This window comes from Phyllobates terribilis, unplaced genomic scaffold, assembly GCF_046119375.1.
Source record: "Phyllobates terribilis strain yellow unplaced genomic scaffold, ASM4611937v1 Scaffold_13__5_contigs__length_258822181, whole genome shotgun sequence".
Taxonomy (NCBI): Eukaryota; Metazoa; Chordata; class Amphibia; order Anura; family Dendrobatidae; genus Phyllobates; species Phyllobates terribilis.
The window spans coordinates 27153644-27174430 of record NW_027362773.1 but is presented as its reverse complement, the minus strand read 5'-3'; the positions used below and the strand labels follow the sequence as shown (position 1 = coordinate 27174430).

At 45.2% G+C, this 20787-nt stretch overlaps 1 protein-coding gene across 4 annotated transcripts in view; it reads right to left on the bottom strand.

Moving 5' to 3' along the window:
• The window catches only part of DAGLA (diacylglycerol lipase alpha), a 45576-nt gene extending 31836 nt beyond the window's left edge, over positions 1-13740 (bottom strand). The window contains exon 1 of one of the 4 annotated variants that reach the window (XM_073657976.1): positions 13513-13740. The gene's annotated coding sequence lies outside the window, so the exon portion shown is untranslated. Of the gene's footprint in view, positions 1-2416; positions 2669-6483; positions 6713-13512 lie in introns of those variants that run through there. The other 3 variants (XM_073657979.1, XM_073657977.1, XM_073657978.1) reach the window with 3 other exon arrangements.
• Positions 13741-20787: the final 7047 nt, after the last annotated feature.

The window sequence follows — 20787 nt, the reverse complement described above, 5'->3', positions numbered from 1 at the left end:
ATCACCTGATCTTCCCCTTGCTCCTCTATCATTGCTTGCTGAGATTTTTGGGCCCTGTTCAGAGTTTAGCAATTGATTATGGCTTACCAGTCCACATGTTTCAGTTCTGTAATATTATGTATATTTGGTGCGATGTATTAATTCTAATGATTTTTCTACTAATAAAGTTTTTTATGCAATTATACTCATGTATTCTCCAGTTGGTATTTTGTTTTGAGTAGGCATGTCCGTGTGGGGATGGGGGATGAGTTTTTTCAACCAGACCCCTAACCCGCACCCTATATAATGTTGGCCGCAGTTTGTTCATTAATTTAATGTATGTTAGTCTGTAAGCTTCTGATTTCAGAGCTTCCATACAAGTCTCCACACATCTCAGTCCCCGTGGTGATATTTCACTCCATGTGATCACAATAGCCTCCAATTAACTGTAGTGTTCACATGGAATGGTACGTCGCCACAAGACAGGATTTTTCAACAGACTTATAATGTAATTGTCATTTCAGGTGACTTTTTAGAATAAGATGTCCTGTATGTACATCAGGAACGACACAAATTTTGGTCATTACGCAACTTGTGTCCTGAATTTAAAGGGCATCTGTCACTCCCCTGTTAAAAAACAGGATGATGTAGGGGCAATTACCATTAAAAAAAGAATTGATTACAGCACTTTTCTCTGCAATAAGACCTCTGCTATGGGCCATACATGTATGTATAGATTTACTTTTCTATACCCTGTATGGCCATGGTAGAGGTCTGATATCGCCCAGGGGGTGACAGATTCCCTTTAGATTTTCCACTTGTCAAGAAGTCTCAGCAGCTTCTTCTTGTACCTTCCTTCTTTTGCTCTCCTACAGCTTCTCACATTCCTCTTTCCAAAGACTTCTATTAGCAGCAGTGTTATTTGACCGCTCACTGCAGACAGATTTGTAGACATATTTGAGCAGTTTGTGTTTTTTTTTTTTTTTACAGCAAATGATCAATGCAGGAGGCAAAAAAAAGTGACTATAAAGCAGGGGAAAAGAAGAATTATTAGTTTTCTAGATTCACTTTTATATTTGATTATTATAAGTCAACAGTACAAGTGTAGCTACTATTTAATCCATCCCATACATATCCATGATCAAAATCTACAAAAATTATAAAAAAAAAAATCACAATAAATGAACACGCAAAATTGACATTTGGTTTGCAAAAATATGCACAGAAGGTCAATTTCTGACCCAAAATTAAAAGTAGGATTTTCATTTTTCCGGTACTGAATCCAGCGAAAAAACAGGCAGAAATTTCACAATACATCTGTCATGTTTGAACAAGCCTTTATACTATACTTGACAAAGTTCCAGATTTCTCAATGTATCTTATGAACAAATAGTAGAAGTGTCCTTCAGCTCCATGCATCATCCATAGGCCACCCCTATAATAAAAAAACAAAGAAAAGCCCAGTAGACCTGACCCCTTGGTATATGTGTCAGGGGCATTACCCAGTGCATTTACCAAACATACACCCTGAACAGTCTGAACAAAGCCTTAATTAGTAGCATTTGCTCTGGCTCGAGGCGCGATGTTCGTATGAGGGCACACAGATCGTGGTTTTATGAGTCACCGCTTTCAGGCAGGATCTGACTCACATGGATTTCCCATAATTTTTTTGACTACTGATCCAAGTTTGCAATTTACACTAAAAGGGATGGACTTTAATAGACATCCCACTATTGCATTAATCAGGGCTCGCCAGATACAGAAGTCTACAATCTGACATTAGTGGTAACAATCCAGCCCAAATGTAATCATTTCTTAAAAATTAACCCTTTACTGCTGGAGGCAGTAAAATAAATCCCACAAAAATCACTTTATTCCAGGACATGCAGCATCTGTCCTGTTTACTGTTCCCGTTACATAACCTGCTCGCTGGAACTTTGTACTCGGCTCATGAGCCACATATTTAAAGACGTCTGAAGAAGGAGCTGGCTTTTCTTACATTACACACTGTAATCTACAAGTCAAAATAGAATAAACAGAATCAATAGGAGGCTGCTGCCCAGATAGCAGAGATACGGGGCGCTTGTGGGGGATCCTCACATTACAGAGGAAGCCTGTGGCATGGCGGCAGCACAGTAGTCACCTGATTTTCTTTCTTACAATAGGGGCTTTGGTTAATGAGTCCAAAATAGATTTTTTTTTTCTGATGCGGCAGAGGCATTACTTTGTTTGTCACGAAGAGAAATTCCCTACTGACCCCCGTCTTTCCTCTTTTTCCAAGAGAAAGAAGCTCTGTAGCATGAAGACCCCTTCCAAACAAAAAAAACCCCTAAATCTGCGAAACACATGGGGGTAGTATAAGGGTTAGTTACTGTCAATCGTTAATATTCCGGATTTTAACCGCAGGCATGAATACTCATAATAATCTGCTCAATACCTGCAATATCCTGTCAAAACGTATTTCCAGCCAGGAAACCCCTGATAAATGATGGGATCTGTGTCTCTGCTGCCCCCCTCCCTGCATAGTATCAGTGCAGTACCTGCTCCGGTCTCATGTGCTGGCGCTGTGCTCTCCGTCTCCTCTGTCTGGACTATTGACTTTTAAATCAATATTGACAGTTTGATCTTTGCCTGGTGTAGCAGGTGGAAATCGGCAAAATGCCCTGTGCCGGCATTTTCTACAGCTGTTTAACCATTTCCTGGCTCCACCTTCTCTAATAGTCCCCTATAGCCAGCCCTGTGCTTCCTCTCTATATTTAGTCTGATCTGGACACCATGATTACATCCGTCTCATAAATGCACTTTATTAGCTGCCATAATACCGGGTTTTCAATATGGGAGATAAGCAGCTGCCACTTATCTCCCAAAATACAAGGGATCAATCGGAGTTCTCTCAAAATATTTAACCCTCTTCAGAAACAACTTCTGCCCCCTCCGCTGTCTCACTTACCCATCAAAGACATAAATATCTCCATCCAGAGATTTACTACCAGGATTACCTCTGTCAGTTAATTTTAATGACAATCCGTTTTATTAGACCCCACTAGTTCTTTAATTTGCACCTTTTTAGCTAGATCTAAAGGTAAAGGTCATATGAGAGTATGAAAAACTATACATATTATAAAATTATAATGTACAATAAAATAAACAATTTTCAATCTGCGTTATGATGTGTAAGGAATCCGCTTTTATACATCAATAATTAAAAAGCTATATATACAAAAAGCCAAAACACTGTTTTCTATGTTAGTAATTGTAATGAATCAGTTTTGTTTTATTTTATTTTGCACACCCTTTAAAATATATAGAGATCATCCGAAAAAGACAAACAGATAAGACTAGAGCATGCCGCAATATTTTTCACGGAGACTGTTGGTTCATGTGGAAAAACATTCATGTGAACTACCCTATTGATAGTGATGAGCGAGCATGCTCGTTAGTAGAGATTTACGAGCATGCACGGGCGTTTTCCCGAGTATCTTCAGCGTACTCTGTGATATGTTTGAGTCACGCCCATGTGCATGATTTGCAACTGTTTGACAGCTTTAATACATTTGAGGAATGCCTGTTTCTTAAATCATGCACACGGAGTGACTCAAACATAACACATGAGCACGCTGAAGACACTCGGCGAGCACCCGAGCATGCTCGCCGAAAGGGTTAACAGAACATACTCGCTCATCACTACCTATTGATTAAGAATGCGTTTGTGTGAGCGTACACATACATTCATGTTATTTTAAGACGGGAGATAAGCCATGCTGGAAATTCCTAACAGCCCTTTATCTCTCTTTTTAGACTCCCTGCATTTGAAGTCTATGTAGGTTATGGGGGGAAAAAAAAAATCCCACATTGTTCCAATATGGGAAAGAAGTGATAGGAAAACTCAGCCGCTACTTAAAAGGAGTTGTCCACTACTTATTTCCCACCCCCCCAATGTATCCCCACGGGGCCCATAAGTGTCTTTGTAATTACCATCTGTTGCAGTTACTGCCATCGGTGGCCGCTCACAGGCTGGGTGTGACGCGGGGGGTAACCCCGCCTACAACCCAGCAGCCACCGCGGGGACCACGTCACTGATGTCACGCCTCACTTGTCGTGACGTCAGTTACGGGTCACGTGATGCCTGTGAGCGGCCACCGATAGCGCCTCTCACAGGCAGAAACTGCAACAGAAGGTAATTACAAAGACACTTATGGGCCCCGGGGGGATACATTGGGGGTATAATAAAAAGTTGTGGCCAACTTCTTTAAATCTCTCAGGAAAATAAAAGCGCAAAAGTGTTAAAATAGCACTTGTTGCATCTTTGTCTAGGCTGGCGAGCCTCTGATAGTTCCTATACCCAGATCCATATTTGTAATGCAGTGAGAAATGTCAATATGCTGTAGGGATATTTAATCAGGGCGGCTTTTATGATGGCCGAGGGCTGAAACAAAGAAGTGTGAGACGGATAGTGCTCAGTGGTTGATACCTTTTAATGGCTAACTGAAAAGATGGTAACAAATTGAAAGCTTTCGAGACAACGCAGGTCTCTTCATCAGGCTAGTGTACCACAAAATCTGAAGAGTCACATATTTATACACAATAAGACAAAAAATGCAATAGGTAAAACAGGTGATGGAAAGCAGAGTTATTATGGAAGAGAAAGAATATCAGAATATAAACTGATGGTGACCTTTAACACTTTCAGAGCAGGAATAAATGTGTCGCATGGATTTATGTCATTCTACATCAACTAAGGAATGTGCTCCTCAGACTTGTGAGGCCATCATAACACTGGACCTAGTCACAGGACAATAAAACCTTCACACTCTTTATCTATTAACTGCTAAAATATTTATAGCCAGAACTGTTTCTCTCTCCCATAATAACTCTGCTTTCCATCACCTGTCTCACCGATTGCATTTTTTGTGTGTCTTATTGTTTATAAATATGTGACTCTTCAGATTTTGTGGTATACTATGCCTGATGAAGAGACCTGCGTAGTCTCAAAATCTTGCAATTTGTTACCATCTTTTCAGTTAGCCATTAAAAGGTATCAACCACTGAGGACTCGCAAATCTAAATATTTTTCTATCTACTGGCTAACACGGTACAAGAATATATATATTTTCCCTATATCAAGACGGATAGTGAACACTCAAACACAGAGCCATAAAAGGTTTAAAAAATAAAATAAAAAAAATTCTATAGATAGATAGCACTCTCCCTGCACCCATCTTACCTCTTGACAAGCAGGGTCAGATACGCTTTTGGATAATAATGCAGATCTCCGTGCTCTATTTATTAGTACAATGTTTATTTTACAGGCCAGGAGCTTTAAGGGATTGTCCAAAAGTAGGAAAACATGTCCGCTTTATTCTAGAAACAGCATCGTACCTGGGTGCAGTACCACAAACAAGCAGTAGTCAGGTGAGGCACTGCTTTTTGGGAAAAAAGTACCCATATTTTAGTGAAGTCATCCATTTCAAGAACTCTAAAAGTTTACTATAGCTTTTTTTCCTCAACATTTGAATGTAGTTGAAACACATTTGTAAGATCAGAAAAACCTTTTAAAGTACAGTACTTTGCAGAAGTTTAGGGTTTAGGCAGGTGTAGAGAAAACGCTGCATAATTAGAGTGCTTTCAAATATAAAATAGATTACATTTTGTTAATTAATAAAAAAGTTCTGAACTAAAAAGAAACCTAAATCAAAATAATTTGGTGTGATTATTCTTTGCCTTCACAACAGCAGCAATTCTTCTAGGAACTAGTCACTTGACCAGTTTTTGAAGGATCTTGGCAGGGAGGTTGTTCCAAACATCTTGAAGAACTAACCACAGATCTTCTGTGGATGTCACTTGTGCAAATCCTTCTGTCTCTTCATGTAATCCCAGAAAGACTGGATGATGTTGAGATCAGGACTCTGAGGTCGTATCATCACTTCCAGGACTCCTTGCTCTTTCTTTAAGCTGAAGACAGTTCTTAATGACATTTGCTGTATGTTTGGGGTTGTTGTCCTGCTGCAGATTAAATTTGGAGCCAATCGGACACCTCCCTGATGGTATTACAGGATGGATAAGTATCTGCCTGAAGGTCTAATCATTTCGAGCCAATACCCCACATTGGCGACACAAGCTGTCATTTATAAGCCTTCTCATGAAAAATTAAAAGAGCAATTATGAGGCATGGGCAGTCTTAAAGAATTGGATTAGCAGCAGATCATAGGAGGCGCAGGTGAAATAAATCAGATACTATGGAGGCAAAATGACAAGTCAATCTGTACAAGGACAGGGTCAAAAATCACATTTAGGTTTTTTATTCTTTGGAATGGATCTCAGGGAGGAATCAGTGTACAGCCCCCCGTTATCCTCTACCTTCTGTGACATTCCCACTTAGTCTATAAAAAAAGATGTCACAGCTTTACAATGTCATGAGGAGTCCTAACAGGATGTCCATGTAGTCATTAGTCATTTCCTATTTATTCTCCTCAAGAGCGCACATCTTTACCGACATTTACTAACCTTCTCCGTACCCTTAAGATACGCGAGGACAGTCCGCACGACTCTGCCTCCTGATCTCAGACATTTAAGCCCGCTGATTAGGTTGAGGCTGTAATACAGGAATAATCTCCAGGCGTACTAATTTGATTGTAATAAAATCTCAGCTAATCTGTTTACGCAACTGTAATTAAAGAAAAGAGGATCTACTGAGCTTCAGCCGCACAAGAGCAGAGCCAGGAGGCTTGGAAATAATTGGTGACGTGTCAACTAGAAACTTTATGAAAGTGAAGCTCCACCTTAAGTGACACTTTAAATATTATATGAGGCCATTACATACACAGGACTGGAGGATCTGAATTTGCCTGCAATTAAAACGTCAACTTAATAATTTAAGGGAACCCGTCAGCAGGTATGGAAGTAGTGGCACGGCTACCCAGGAGCTCGTCCACCAATAAAAGTCATACCTACATTGTAGAGATTTGATGTGCCAGTCATGAGAAATCTAGTGCAAAAGCTGGAAGTGTCCTAGGGGTGTGTAAGTGCACATGATCGGCAGCTTCCGCTTCCAGCCAGCCCATGCGCGCCGACAAGTCCCCACCCCGGGCCGCTTCCAGCCAGCCCATGCGCGCCGACAAGTCCCCACCCCGGGCCGCTTCCAGCCAGCCCATGCGCGCCGGCAAGTCCCCACCCCGGGCCGCTTCCAGCCAGCCCATGCGCGCCAGCAAGGCCCCACCCCGGGCAGCTTCCAGCCAGCCCATGCGCGCCGGCAAGGCCCCACCCCGGGCAGCTTCCAGCCAGCCCATGCGCGCCGGCAAGTCCCCACCCCGGGCCGCTTCCAGCCAGCCCATGCGCGCCGACAAGTCCCCACCCCGGGCCGCTTCCAGCCAGCCCATGCGCGCCGACAAGTCCCCACCCCGGGCCGCTTCCAGCCAGCCCATGCGCGCCGACAAGTCCCCACCCCGGGCCGCTTCCAGCCAGCCCATGCGCGCCGACAAGTCCCCACCCCGGGCCGCTTCCAGCCAGCCCATGCTCGCCGACAAGTCCCCACCCCGGGCCGCTTCCAGTCAGCCCATGCGCACCGACAAGTCCCCTCCCCGGGCCGCTTCCAGTCAGCCCATGCGCACCGACAAGTCCCCTCCCCGGGCCGCTTCCAGCCAGCCCATGCGCACCGACAAGTCCCCACCCCGGGCCGCTTCCAGCCAGCCCATGCGCACCGACAAGTCCCCTCCCCGGGCCGCTTCCAGTCAGCCCATGCGCACCGACAAGTCCCCTCCCCGGGCCGCTTCCAGCCAGCCCATGCGCACCGACAAGTCCCCACCCCGGGCCGCTTCCAGTCAGCCCATGCGCACCGACAAGTCCCCTCCCCGGGCCGCTTCCAGCCAGCCCATGCGCGACGACAAGTCCCCACCCCGGGCCGCTTCCAGCCAGCTCATGCGCACCGACAAGTCCCCTCCCCGGGCCGCTTCCAGTCACAACTCCCCCCCCAGGACGCTTCTTCCAGTCCATGCGCGCCGACACGCCCCCCAGGACGCTTCTTCCAGTCCATGCGCGCCGACACGCCCCCCAGGACGCTTCTTCCAGTCCATGCGCGCCGACACGCCCCCCAGGACGCTTCTTCCAGTCCATGCGTGCCGACACGCCCCCCAGGACGCTTCTTCCAGTCCATGCGCGCCGACACGCCCCCCAGGACGCTTCTTCCAGTCCATGCGCGCCGACACACCCCCCAGGACGCTTCTTCCAGCCCATGCGCGCTGACACAATCCCCAGGACGCTTCCAGCTTCTACACCAGATTTCTTATGATTGGTACATCAAATCTCTACAACAGAGGTATACTTTTCATTTGGGGACTGGTGCCTATACAGCCATACCACTACTTCCATATGTAGAAACATGCTGACAGGTTGCCTTTAAAAAGGCTAACCTTCAGATAACTTCCTCTGATTCTGCCTATTAGGGTATATACAGATAAGGCTGCATTCATACATCCATGTCAAGTGCTGGGGTCCTGTCCGATTTTTTTTAATGGCAGCACACAGACCCATCAAGCAGATCCTATTCTGAGCTTCAAAATTGGATTAGAATAGGACATGCTCAGAGTTTCATGGATCTTATTCTCGGATCCGTCATTTTAACGAATATTTGAATAAATCAATTTATCAAACAATCAAAAAAAGGGACAGCACACGAATATTTCATGCAGATGTGTGAATGCAGCTTAATGGGGAAAGGTTCCTTTGTCTACTGGGCTGGCACTCAAAAATATGACCTACAGTGGTGCTCATTATACACGATTGGCATGTCAGCTTTGAACAGATTCCCACTATTTTATATGGATTATATTGTAAGGGCAAAAATAAGCCACCGACTGCTGATCCCAGGAATCCCATTGGCCACATGTGGAACGTCAGTTACACTGGCAATACACTTCAGATATCTGTGGACCAATGGTTCACTCAGCGGGCAGCTCTCTCTTCTGACACCCCATATACTGGAGCCCTTGTCTTGTCTGTGCACTCGCATTGTCTATTATCGCCCTGCAGAACAAAAGAATTGCACGTTGAAATTCAACAGGGCAGATCTTTCTCAGCTGCAACATCATCTGTCGAGAGTCAGGAGGAGCCCATACAAATTAGATGGTCAGCCAATCGGTGGGTTTGACAGACTTATGTCGTGTGTGGGGGCCTTTAGCCCGTAGGGGACCTGACTAATGTAGACAATTACCAGGAAACACATCTATGAAGCCTATTAATGCAAAGGGATACGTTCTCAGAGATCTACTCCATCTGTATAACATGCACCACTGATTGTTAGCACCTGCTGACTGTTTCCAAAGATCTGCTCCATCTGTATAACATATCAGACAATCACTCGCTCAGCTATCAGCCATCTCTAACACTCCCCCCTATATATGAGTATGTTCGGCTGATCATGTGTTTTCAATAGGGAGAGGGGAGTAAGCCGCTGACAGAAACCTTTTCTACTCTGGAAATAAAGTATAAGGCATTGAAATTGAACATGCCTAACCCTTCTTTCCTCCCCCAACTCCAGGTGAGAGCCATGCGACCCCGAAAAACATCAGTCATCCACCCAGCAAAAATTGGATGTGTACTCTTACCTTCAGCACTAGCAGTGATCAGATGACCTGCAGGGACAGAGCTGAGAACCTATCAGCAGAAATATCTGCTTTATGGCAGCCAGTAGTCTGCAGATAATCTACCCAAGTCTGCTGACAGGTAACCAACACTAATGGGGAAATTTGAAAAGCGACAGGAAATCAGCGAAACAGCCCCCAGGTGACAGGTTCTGGTGATACCTTACCAGATTATGGAAAAAGAGATTTGTGCAGCTCTCCCAACAAAGTGATGGCAATGGCATCTGCCATTCGGACGCGACCGGGTATTGCGGCAGTCCAGAAGGAACGTGGTCTTACAAGATCCGGCTAAGTGCACGAGAAGAAAGAATGTCATCTCGTACGTAGAAAAACATTTGATGCCAGAAGCAGGATATCTGACAGAGGACAAGAAGGGCTATCCCGAAACAATACAAGCACATGCAACCTGGACGTCTTCCAAGAAACACATGCCAGTGCCTGTGCCGAACACATCTTCATCACGCCCCCATCCAGAGGAACTTCTATTCCAGCACAGGTAAGATAGCCACCACCGCCCCACTACAAACACACCTCAGAAATGAATTATTTACTTATGTAACTGGGAAATTTCATCAGAAGCCTCGGAGGCACAAGGATTTCAACCAGGAAATAAAGTTAACAACAAATGGATTCCCGGCCATTCTTGCCACGAGCTCTCTGCGGTGAACCAAAGCCGCACTCATGTTGTGGCTGTATGTGGAGCGAGACGGCTGCTGGGACTGAATACAACATTGCAGCATACAGCTGCTGTGTGACCCAGCTTTCCCAGGCTCCTGAAAGTCAAACCTGCACTGATGCATAACCCTGCTACTGTATCACTATGGCAAGAAGTGTGAAAACCAGGGCAGAAGCTGTAATAGAAGTCATAGTGGCTGTCACTCAGCTCTCCCAGAAACAATCGTTTTAAGAGAACCTGTCACCTCCCCAGACTGTCGATTAGTAAAAAAAAAAATCCCTATGAAGTAATTCTAGAGCCCAGAGCTGAGAACCTATCAGCAGAAATATCTGCTTTATGGCAGCCAGTAGTCTGCAGATAATCTACCCAAGTCTGCTGACAGGTAACCAACACTAATGGGGAAATTTGAAAAGCGACAGGAAATCAGCGAAACAGCCCCCAGGTGACAGGTTCTGGTGATACCTTACCAGATTATGGAAAAAGAGATTTGTGCAACTCTCCCAACAAAGTGATGGCAATGGCATCTGCCATTCGGACGCGACCGGGTATTGCAGCAGTCCAGAAGGAACGTGGTCTTACAAGATCCGGCTAAGTGCGCGAGAAGAAAGAATGTCATCTCGTACGTAGAAAAACATTTGATGCCAGAAGCAGGATATCTGACAGAGGACAAGAAGGATGTCTCTCTGTTATCCCTCCAAGAAATGGATAAATAAACTGATAACGTGGTGTGGGTTACAAATCCCCACCCTTATAAAAGGAGGGCTCTGACTGGATAGTGCCAGATGTAGAGACATGCCCCCAGTTGTCATCTTATTCATACATTTCCAGGAGGAATAACAGAGGAAAAGCACAGCAGAGTGCTAAGGAAATATGGTCCAGAAGTGTCATTTCATGGGGAATACAAATATGTACACAAACTGACACAAAATTCTATTTAAGGAAAATAGTGTAAATAGTTATAAAATAGCTGAATAAAAAGCTACAGTAAAACAGTCAATATAGGTGAAGAATAGAGGAGATGTATTCTCTGAGACCCCTTTACATTTTAAAGGGGCTGCGTCCAAGATTAAAAAATGCACCTGCCATAGTTTTGTCTTGTATATCACTGCATGGGGATAAGGAGCTGCAATATCAAACACAGACAACACACAAGTGTTGCGCTCTAAGAAAAAAGAAAATGATTTTTTTTATGTTGTGAAAACAGATCCCTACAGTGTTAATGGTGCTGCAGTCCAACTGTACAGCAGATAGTGGACTATTCAAGGTTCTCATCAGCTCATCCTTCACACGGCCCATTAAAGCTGAACTCATGTGGTTTTAGCTCAGTATGGGCAATGGTGTCTAATGTGCACATCTGCATAAACATGCACTGATCCCTTGTGTGTGTGTGTGTATATTATACTGTATATACATAGAATAGTCACATACACGGCCAGTGCGCAGATGGTTTCAATCAGATATTACATTTCCTCTGATCACTTAATTTAAAAAAAAAAAATGAATACAAGAATATATATTTTTTATCCAATCCGTAAATTCACAAAATACTATTTCAGAGCCGGACAGATTATTAGCACCTGCTGACTGTTTCCAGTGGTCTGCTCCATCTGTAGTAACATGCACCACTGATGGTTAGCACCTGCTGACTGTTTCCAGTGGTCTGCTCCATCTGTAGTAACATGCACCACTGATGGTTAGCACTGCTGACTGTATCCAGAGGTCTGCTCCATCTGTAGTAACATGCACCACTGATGGTTAACACTGCTGATCGCATCCAGAGGTCTGCTCCATCTGTAGTAACATGCACCACTGATGGTTAGCACTGCTGACTGTTTCCAGAGGTCTGCTCCATCTGCATAACATGCACCACTGATGGTTAGCACTGCTGACTGTAGCCAGAGGTCTGCTCCATCTGCATAACATGCACCACTGATGGTTAGCACTGCTGACTGTAGCCAGAGGTCTGCTCCATCTGTAGTAACATGCACCACTGATGGTTAGCACTGCTGACTGTTTCCAGAGGTCTGCTCCATCTGCATAACATGCACCACTGATGGTTAGCACTGCTGACTGTTTCCAGAGGTCTGCTCCATCTGCATAACATGCACCACTGATGGTTAGCACCTGCTGACTGTTTCCAGAGGTCTGCTCCATCTGTAGTAACATGCACCACTGATGGTTAACACTGCTGATCGCATCCAGAGGTCTGCTCCATCTGTAGTAACATGCACCACTGATGGTTAGCACCTGCTGACTGTATCCAGAGGTCTGCTCCATCTGTAGCAACATGCACCACTGATGGTTAGCACTGCTGACTGTATCCAGAGGTCTGCTCCATCTGTAGTAACATGCACCACTGATGGTTAGCACCTGCTGACTGTATCCAGAGGTCTGCTCCATCTGTAGCAACATGCACCACTGATGGTTAGCACTGCTGACTGTATCCAGAGGTCTGCTCCATCTGTAGTAACATGCACCACTGATGGTTAGCACCTGCTGACTGTATCCAGAGGTCTGCTCCATCTGTAGTAACATGCACCACTGATGGTTAGCACTGCTGACTGTATCCAGAGGTCTGCTCCATCTGTAGTAACATGCACCACTGATGGTTAGCACTGCTGACTGTATCCAGAGGTCTGCTCCATCTGTATAACATGCACCACTGATGGTTAACACTGCTGATCGCATCCAGAGGTCTGCTCCATCTGCATAACATGCACCACTGATGGTTAGCACTGCTGACTGTAACCAGAGGTCTGCTCCATCTGTAGTAACATGCACCACTGATGGTTAGCACTGCTGACTGTATCCAGAGGTCTGCTCCATCTGTAGTAACATGCACCACTGATGGTTAGCACTGCTGACTGTATCCAGAGGTCTGCTCCATCTGTAGTAACATGCACCACTGATGGTTAGCACTGCTGACTGTATCCAGAGGTCTGCTCCATCTGTAGTAAGATCTATCAGACACGCACGGATGTCCTAGCAGATGGCAGCGATGTGCAGAGCTCCTGTGCTCCTGGCTGCTGCACTCGGATGCAGGGCTCAGGTGTCAGGAGGACGGTGACAGCGGCGCACACAGCTGCGGGCTGGCTCTGACATGCAGCGCCCAGTGACATCATGCACAGCTGTCCCCCAGGCCCTGCTCCTCCTCCCCATGCTCTGCCACCTCAGGGGTCCCACATTTCCCAGCCGCCCCTGCAGCTCCATCACTGCTCTCACCTCCCGGAGGCTCCATGCCGCCTACTCTCCCGCTCCTTCTTTCCGTGATCCCGGCGCAGGGGCACGTCCGCACCGGGGCGGGACCTTACGTCATTTCCGGAACCTCCCCACCCTCTCTGCACCGGCGGTATTCATGGCAACTGCGCCACCACCGTGACGGAGTGCTGGGGTTGTCATGACGTCATGGTGTAGAGGGGAAAGCCCGGATGGAGGACACAACCTCGCCTGCGCTCAGTGTGAGGAGAATAGGCTGATGCAGAACAGCTGCTGCAGTTGCCAATAGCAACCTATCAAATCACTGCTTTCATTTTCTAATCTGCACTTGATGCATGATTGGTTGCCATGGGTAACGCCGTCATTTTCTGCACCATAGCCAGGGGCCAACAGGGAGTTTTTTGTTTTCTAGGCAGCGTATTATAAAACCATTGGCACTGCTTCCTGACAAGCTGCAACATCACACTGGATAATAGAAAGTATAAGTAATAAGTCTGTAAGCCATTACTAGTGGTGAGCGGAGACGGGAAGCACTCCCCCTCTCTCTCTTTCTCTCTCCCGCTCTCCATCTCTCTCTCCTCTCCAGCTCTCTGTGTCTCTCTCTTTCTCTCTACCTCTCACTCTGTGTCTTTCTCTGTCTCTCTCACTCTTTCTTTCTCTCCTCTCTGTCTCTCTCTACCTCTCCGTCACTGTGTCTCTGTCTGTCTCTCCCCATCTCTCTCTCTCTGTCTCTCTCTCTCCGTCTCTCTCTCTCTCCCCCACTCTCTGTCTCTCTCTTGCTCTCTGTCTCTCTCCCACTCTGTCTCTCCCCGTCTCTCTCTCCGTCTCTCTCTGTCTCCCCCACTCTCTTTCTCTCTCCTCTCTGTCTCTCTCCCCCTGTCTCTCTCTACCTCTCCGTCACTCTGTGTCTCTCCCCAGCTCTCTCTGTCTCTCTTACTCTTTCTTTCTCTCCGCCTCTCCCTCTCTCTGTCTCTCCTCTCTGTCTCTCTCTTTCTCTCTCCTCTCTGTCTCTCTCCCCCTGTCTCTCTCTACCTCTCCATCACTCTGTGTCTCTCCCCAGCTCTCTCTGTCTCTCTTACTCTTTCTTTCTCTCCGCCTCTCCCTCTCTCTGTCTCTCCTCTCTGTCTCTCTCTTTCTCTCTCCTCTCTGTCTCTCTCCCCCTGTCTCTCTCTACCTCTCCGTCACTCTGTGTCTCTCCCCAGCTCTCTCTGTCTCTCTTACTCTTTCTTTCTCTCCGCCTCTCCCTCTCTCTGTCTCTCCTCTCTGTCTCTCTCTTTCTCTCTCCTCTCTGTCTCTCTCCCCCTGTCTCTCTCTACCTCTCCATCACTCTGTGTCTCTCCCCAGCTCTCTCTGTCTCTCTTACTCTTTCTTTCTCTCCATCTCTCTCCCTCTCTCTGTCTCTCCTCTCTGTCTCTCTCTTTCTCTCTCCTCTGTCTCTCCCGCTCTCTCTCCCACTCTCTGTCTCTCCCCCTGTCTCTCTCTGTCACTCTGTGTCTCTCTCTCTGTCTCTCTGCATCTCTGTCTCTTTCTCTCTCCTCTCTGTCTCTCCCTTTCTCTCTCCTCTCTGTCTCTCCCGCTCTCTCTCCCACTCTCTGTCTCTCCCCCTGTCTCTCTCTGTAACTCTGTCTCTCCGCATCTCTCTCTCTCTCTCTCTGTCTCTTTCTCTCTCTGTGTCTCTCTCACTCAATACAATACAGTGCAATACAAATAGGCTTTATTGGCAGGACCAAAATACAATTAGTGTTGCCAAAGCAAGAAAAAATAAGTGTGACAGGGGAGGGGGCTTGTGGTGATGGAATGTTGGGGGGCACAATTTGGACAGTAATAGACCATTTGGGAGTCTTACGTTCCTCTCAGCTTATGACACTCTCTCTCCGTCTCTCTTTCTCTCTCTGTGTCTCTCTCCCTCTTTCTCTCCCCGTCTCTCTCCCTCTCTCTCTTCCTCTGTCTCTCTCCCTCTTTCTCTCTCTCCCCCTCTCCTTCTCTCTCCCCCTCTCCTTCTCTCTCCCTCTCTCTGTCTCTTCCTCTCTCTCTGTCTCCCACTCTCTCTCACTCTCTGTCTCTCTCTCTCCCTCTTTCTCTCTCTCTCCCACTCTCTCTTCCCCTCTCTGTCTCTCTCCCTCTTTCTCTCTCTCCCTCTTTCTCTCTCTCCCTCTCTCTCTCTGTCTCCCACTCTTTCTCTCTCCCTCTCTCTTTCTCTCTCTCTGTCTCCCACTCTCTCACTCTTTCTCTCTCTCCCTCTCTCTCTGTGTCCCACTCTTTCTTTCACTCTCTTTCTCTCTCTCCCTCTCTCTTTCTCTCTCTCTCTCCCTCTCTCTTTCTCTCTCTCTGTCTCTCACTCTTTCTCTCTCTCCCTCTCTCTCTGTCTCCCACTCTTTCTCTCTCCCTCTCTCTTTCTCTCTCTCTGTCTCCCACTCTCTCACTCTTTCTGTCTCTCCCTCCCAACTCCTGAATTGTAATACATACTTCCAGGAGAAGTCCGTGTTCGGAGTTCAGCACCTTTACAGTTCAGCGTCGCTCATCTCTACTCATTACTGATAGCAACATGAAGGAGTGAGAGCAGCACACATGTCTGAGGAGCCGAGGAGATTTTGGAATGAACATAATTTCTGATTGGGGAAGTGGTGAATATTTACGAAGAAGTAGGCGAACGCTATGGTCAGAAAAGGAAACCGGTGTCTTGGAGATGCTGGAAATGGGAAAGTGGCGCAACACACAGGCGATGTACACACAAAGTCTTTTCACTGTTTGTTTCTTAGCAGAAAATGAGCAGAACCTCAACGTTTTTAAGGAGTTTTGCATTTTTAAAAGGATTTGGAGAGTTTCCGCTTGGTTGCTGCCCCCAAAAATCCTCAAAATGCTCTGTGTGAGTGTTTGAAGCAGAAACTCAAAATTTTTAAGGAGCTTTGAATTTTTGAGGAGGATATTGGAGAATTTCTGCTCATTTTCTGATCCAAAAACTCCTCAATATATTCAGTTTGCGCATAACGTCTTTTTTTTTTTAAGCGTATTTGCCTGAAACCCATCTGAAAAAACATAAAAAAATACCGAACGTATCCACAATAATGTAAAACTGGCTTTCTGTGCATATATTTTCCATTTTTTCTCATTTCTATTAACCAATCCAAGCTTCGAAAGCCGTGAAATGGCTAAAAGAAGTGAGTCGTCCATTCTTCTGGCAGCTTTCGCTTGGATGCAGCCACAATTTTATATACACAATAAAAAAAATGATGCTTGTGGCGAAGCCAATGCATAAATGGACAAATAAATTGCCAAAGAAGACGCTTCAGATTTTACAAAAACGCTGCAGGGCTCAAATTAAGTTAGAAAAAAAAAGCTGCATGTGAATGAGATTTCTGAAAGTTCAACACAGCTTCTTTTCCATCCAGAAAAAAAAGAACCAAAAAACGTAAAATCACCACATGTGAGCATCCACTAGGGTTTTGTGCACACAATGTTTTTTTTTCAGGCGGAAACCGCCTGAAAAACCTTTCAGAAAACACTCAAAAGAGTGAACATAGGCATTTCTGTGAAAGAACGACTGGCTGGGCTATGTCCAGGATTTGGAACATCTTTAAAATAATTTCAGGTTTCTAAATTTGCCAAGTGGTTAAAAGAAGTGACCCGTCCATTCTTCTGTTTTTTTTTCCACTCAAAAGACTCTCTACTTTAGATACAAGTCAATGGGAACGCTCAAAAGACGCCTGGAAGATGACCAGTGGAACATTTTGCCATAACTTTTTGCTTAAAAAATACTAGCTTAAAGGGGTATTCCCATCTCCAAGATCCTATCCCTATATGTAGTAGGTGTAATAATAATGACATTAGCAAATTCCTCCAATTAGAAATGTAGTATAGTTCTTCTGATTCACTGTATCTCATTCCTCATGTGCAGGCATGGCAGGACCTTAGGTATCCATGGTTACGGCCACTTATATAGTGTCAGCTAGTTGCTAGTGGTTGTAACCATGGATACCTAGGCTACTGCAGTGCCTGCACATAAGGAATGAGACATAGCAAATCAGAAAAACTATACTAGATTTCTAATTAGAGGTATTTGCTAATATTACTACATATTGGGGTAGGATCTTGGAGATGGGAATGCCTCTTTAAGCTATTTTTGAGGATGGTTTTAGAGAGGATCCACGTCAAAAAAACTCTGTGTGAAAACAGACAACCCTTTTAGGATCAGGTGATTTTTGCTTTTGCACTTTAGTTTTTTCTTCCCTTGTTCCAGGAGCTATTATCTTTCCGTTGACATATCTGTATGGGGGCCTTTTTGTTGTTGTTGGAAGAGTTGTAGATTTGAATAATAACATTCTGTTTCCCATATAATGTACCGAAAAATGGGGAAAAAATCCAAGTGGGATGAAATGGAGAAAAAATACACAAGTTCACCATTTTTTTTGGGGGGGGGGGGTGTTAGTTTTTACGCCATTGATTGAATGGTAAAAATTATGTGCAAATATGATTCTTCAGGTCAATATGAATATGGTGATATCAAACTTGTACCTTTTTATATTTTATTGGTTAAAAAAATTAAACATTTTGTAAAAAAAAAAATATTTTGACATTTTATGAGACTAGCAACTTTTTTATTTTTCTGGGAGTGGAGTTGTGTAAGGCTATGTGCACACTGTGCGTTTTTGGTGCTTTTTTCCCTCGTGGAAATGGGCCAAAAACACTAGGTAATCCGTGTGCCAGCTAATGCAATGACAATCCTGAAGATTGCGTTTAAATCTGCAGTATGTCAATTGTGAGTTTCTGCAGCGTTTTTCACCCATTGACTTGAATTCAGTCAGTCAAATCCGCAGCAAAAACGCAGGTATAATAACATTTGTGGATTTGCTGCGGATGTTTGCTGCGTATTTGACTGACTCAATTCAAGTCAATGAGTCAAAAATGCACAAAGAATTGCCCACGGGAGGCTACTCCTCCCATCATCCGACGGCCGCTGCCGCTGACAATAGCGGGAGCAGGCGCGGCTGAGGGGAGTAGTCTTCTCAGCCCGTGTCTGTGTGAAAAAAAAGTTAAAATAAAATAAAAAACACCTTATATTCACCTGTCCGCCGTACCCCTAGTGTCCCAAGGCGATCCGATCACCCGGCAGCCAGCAATACACTGATGGGAGCGCCACTGTAAAAACGCATCAAAAAATGCATCATAAAAACGCATCAAAAAACGCATTAAAATTGCGGCAAAACGCGCGTTTGTGCCACAGCATTTTTGCTGCGCAGAGATGCAGAAATTTCTGCAATCAAATCCTGAACGTGCGCACATACCCTTAAGGGTATGTGCACACGATGCAGAAATGAAGCAGAAAATTTCTGCATCATTTCTGCATCTCCCTGGCAGAAAAAACGCATGCAGATTGTGCATGCGTTTTTCCTGCAGAATACATGCGGATCCACATGCAGATTCACATGCGTTTCCGCATGCAGATTGACAAGCGCTTTCCAGGCGATGTTAGCATCACCTGGAAAGTGCTTGATAACTAGGTCACACTATATAAATCCATGCAAACAGCATGGATTTATACAGTGTGAACCGAGAGAGTGTATATACTTACTTCCGATGGCCCGCGCTGTCCTGCTCAATCTGTTCTCCCTCGCCGGCAACTTTGAATTGAAAGACCTGCCGACGTCAGCGTCACGTGACCCGTCACATGACTCTGACGTCACCGCAGGTCCTACAACTCACTGCAAGTGCCGGGAACCAAGCGGGAGCGGTGCGCGGGCCGACAGAAGGTAAGAATACATTTATTTTTTATTTTATTCTTCTTTTTACAGCTTTTTTAATGATACCTGGGTGTGGATGAGACTCTCCTCTCCTCCACACCCGGGTACCATCCGCACATTAGAACGCACCAATTACGCAAGTACAAATGCTGTCTTGCGGAATTGGCGCGTTCTAATGCAAGTCAATGGCGGCGAAATCGCCGCGTTTCCGCAAAATTAAGGCTGTGTTCACACGATGCGTATTTCATGCGTTTCCGCGGCGTTTTTGCAGTTGCGTAAACGCCGCGGAAACGCATGAAAAACGCATGGTAGAAGGGAAGCAATGTTCCCCAATGGAAATCCGCATGTGCTGTGCCCATGATGCGGATTTTTCCGCAGCGTTAACGCTGCGGTCAAAAATCCGCAGCATGTCAATTAATTTTGCGGAAACGCGGCGATTTCGCCGCCATTGACTTGCATTAGAACGCGCCAATTCCGCAAGACAGCATTTGTACTTGCGTAATTGGTGCGTTCTAATGTGCGGATGGTACCCGGGTGTGGAGGAGAGGAGAGTCTCATCCACACCCAGGTACCATTAAAAAAGCTGTAAAAAGAAGAATAAAATAAAAAATAAATGCTTGTTTTTTTGTGTGGTGACCTGGCATTTTCACTGATACCATTTTGGTGGATATACAATGTTTTGATAGCTGTTTATTGCATTTTATGTGAGACTTGCAGCAATAGAATGATGGCAATTCTAGTCAAATTTTTTAACCTTTTTTTTACATTTGTAAATACGTTTTTTAAATTATTTAATTGAATTCTTTAGTCCCCTTAGGGCACTTGCAGTCATTTGATCGCTTGTTCTGTATACTGCAATATCACAGAGCATTAGAGAAGATAGTAGTTTTGTAGGCTGCTACAAGATGTTACCCCATTAGGGCTCGTTCCACGTCAGTGATTTTTCTCGTACGCAAAAACGGTTCGAGTTTCATCAGCGTTTGTGATCAGAGGGTCATCATCAGAGTTTGCTCAGTGTCAGTTTTTACCATCAGAGTTTCATCATAGTTTAACGGATGGAAAAAAAGAACTGATGGAGGTTTCTCACGTTTCTCTTACCAAACAGTCTGTGAAAAACAGATGTCATCCAAGTGCGGTCCGATTTTTTCACGGATCCATAGACTTGTATTGGCGAGTTTTATCCGACACTCTGATAAATATAGGACTAGTCTTGGTGTGTTTGTGAGGACCACTCGGTCCGAGGAAAGTATTGGACATGTGAACAGCCCCATAGACTAGAGGTACGAGTGCTGTCCGTGAAAAGCACTGTAGGGCTCCGTCACACTTCTGTATTTCTCATATAGGAATCCGAATGTGTAATAAATGCTGTTGGAGAATTAGTGAGCTCTTAAATCTCAGTAAGGAGGACATAGTATCAAGGTTATTGTTTAGTAGATCATTATAATGATAAAACGAGTTATATTACCAACCCAAGGACCTCACACCTCCACCATTCCTACGTGCAGTCATTCTGCACTGGACACATTTTATGTCTATAGACGTG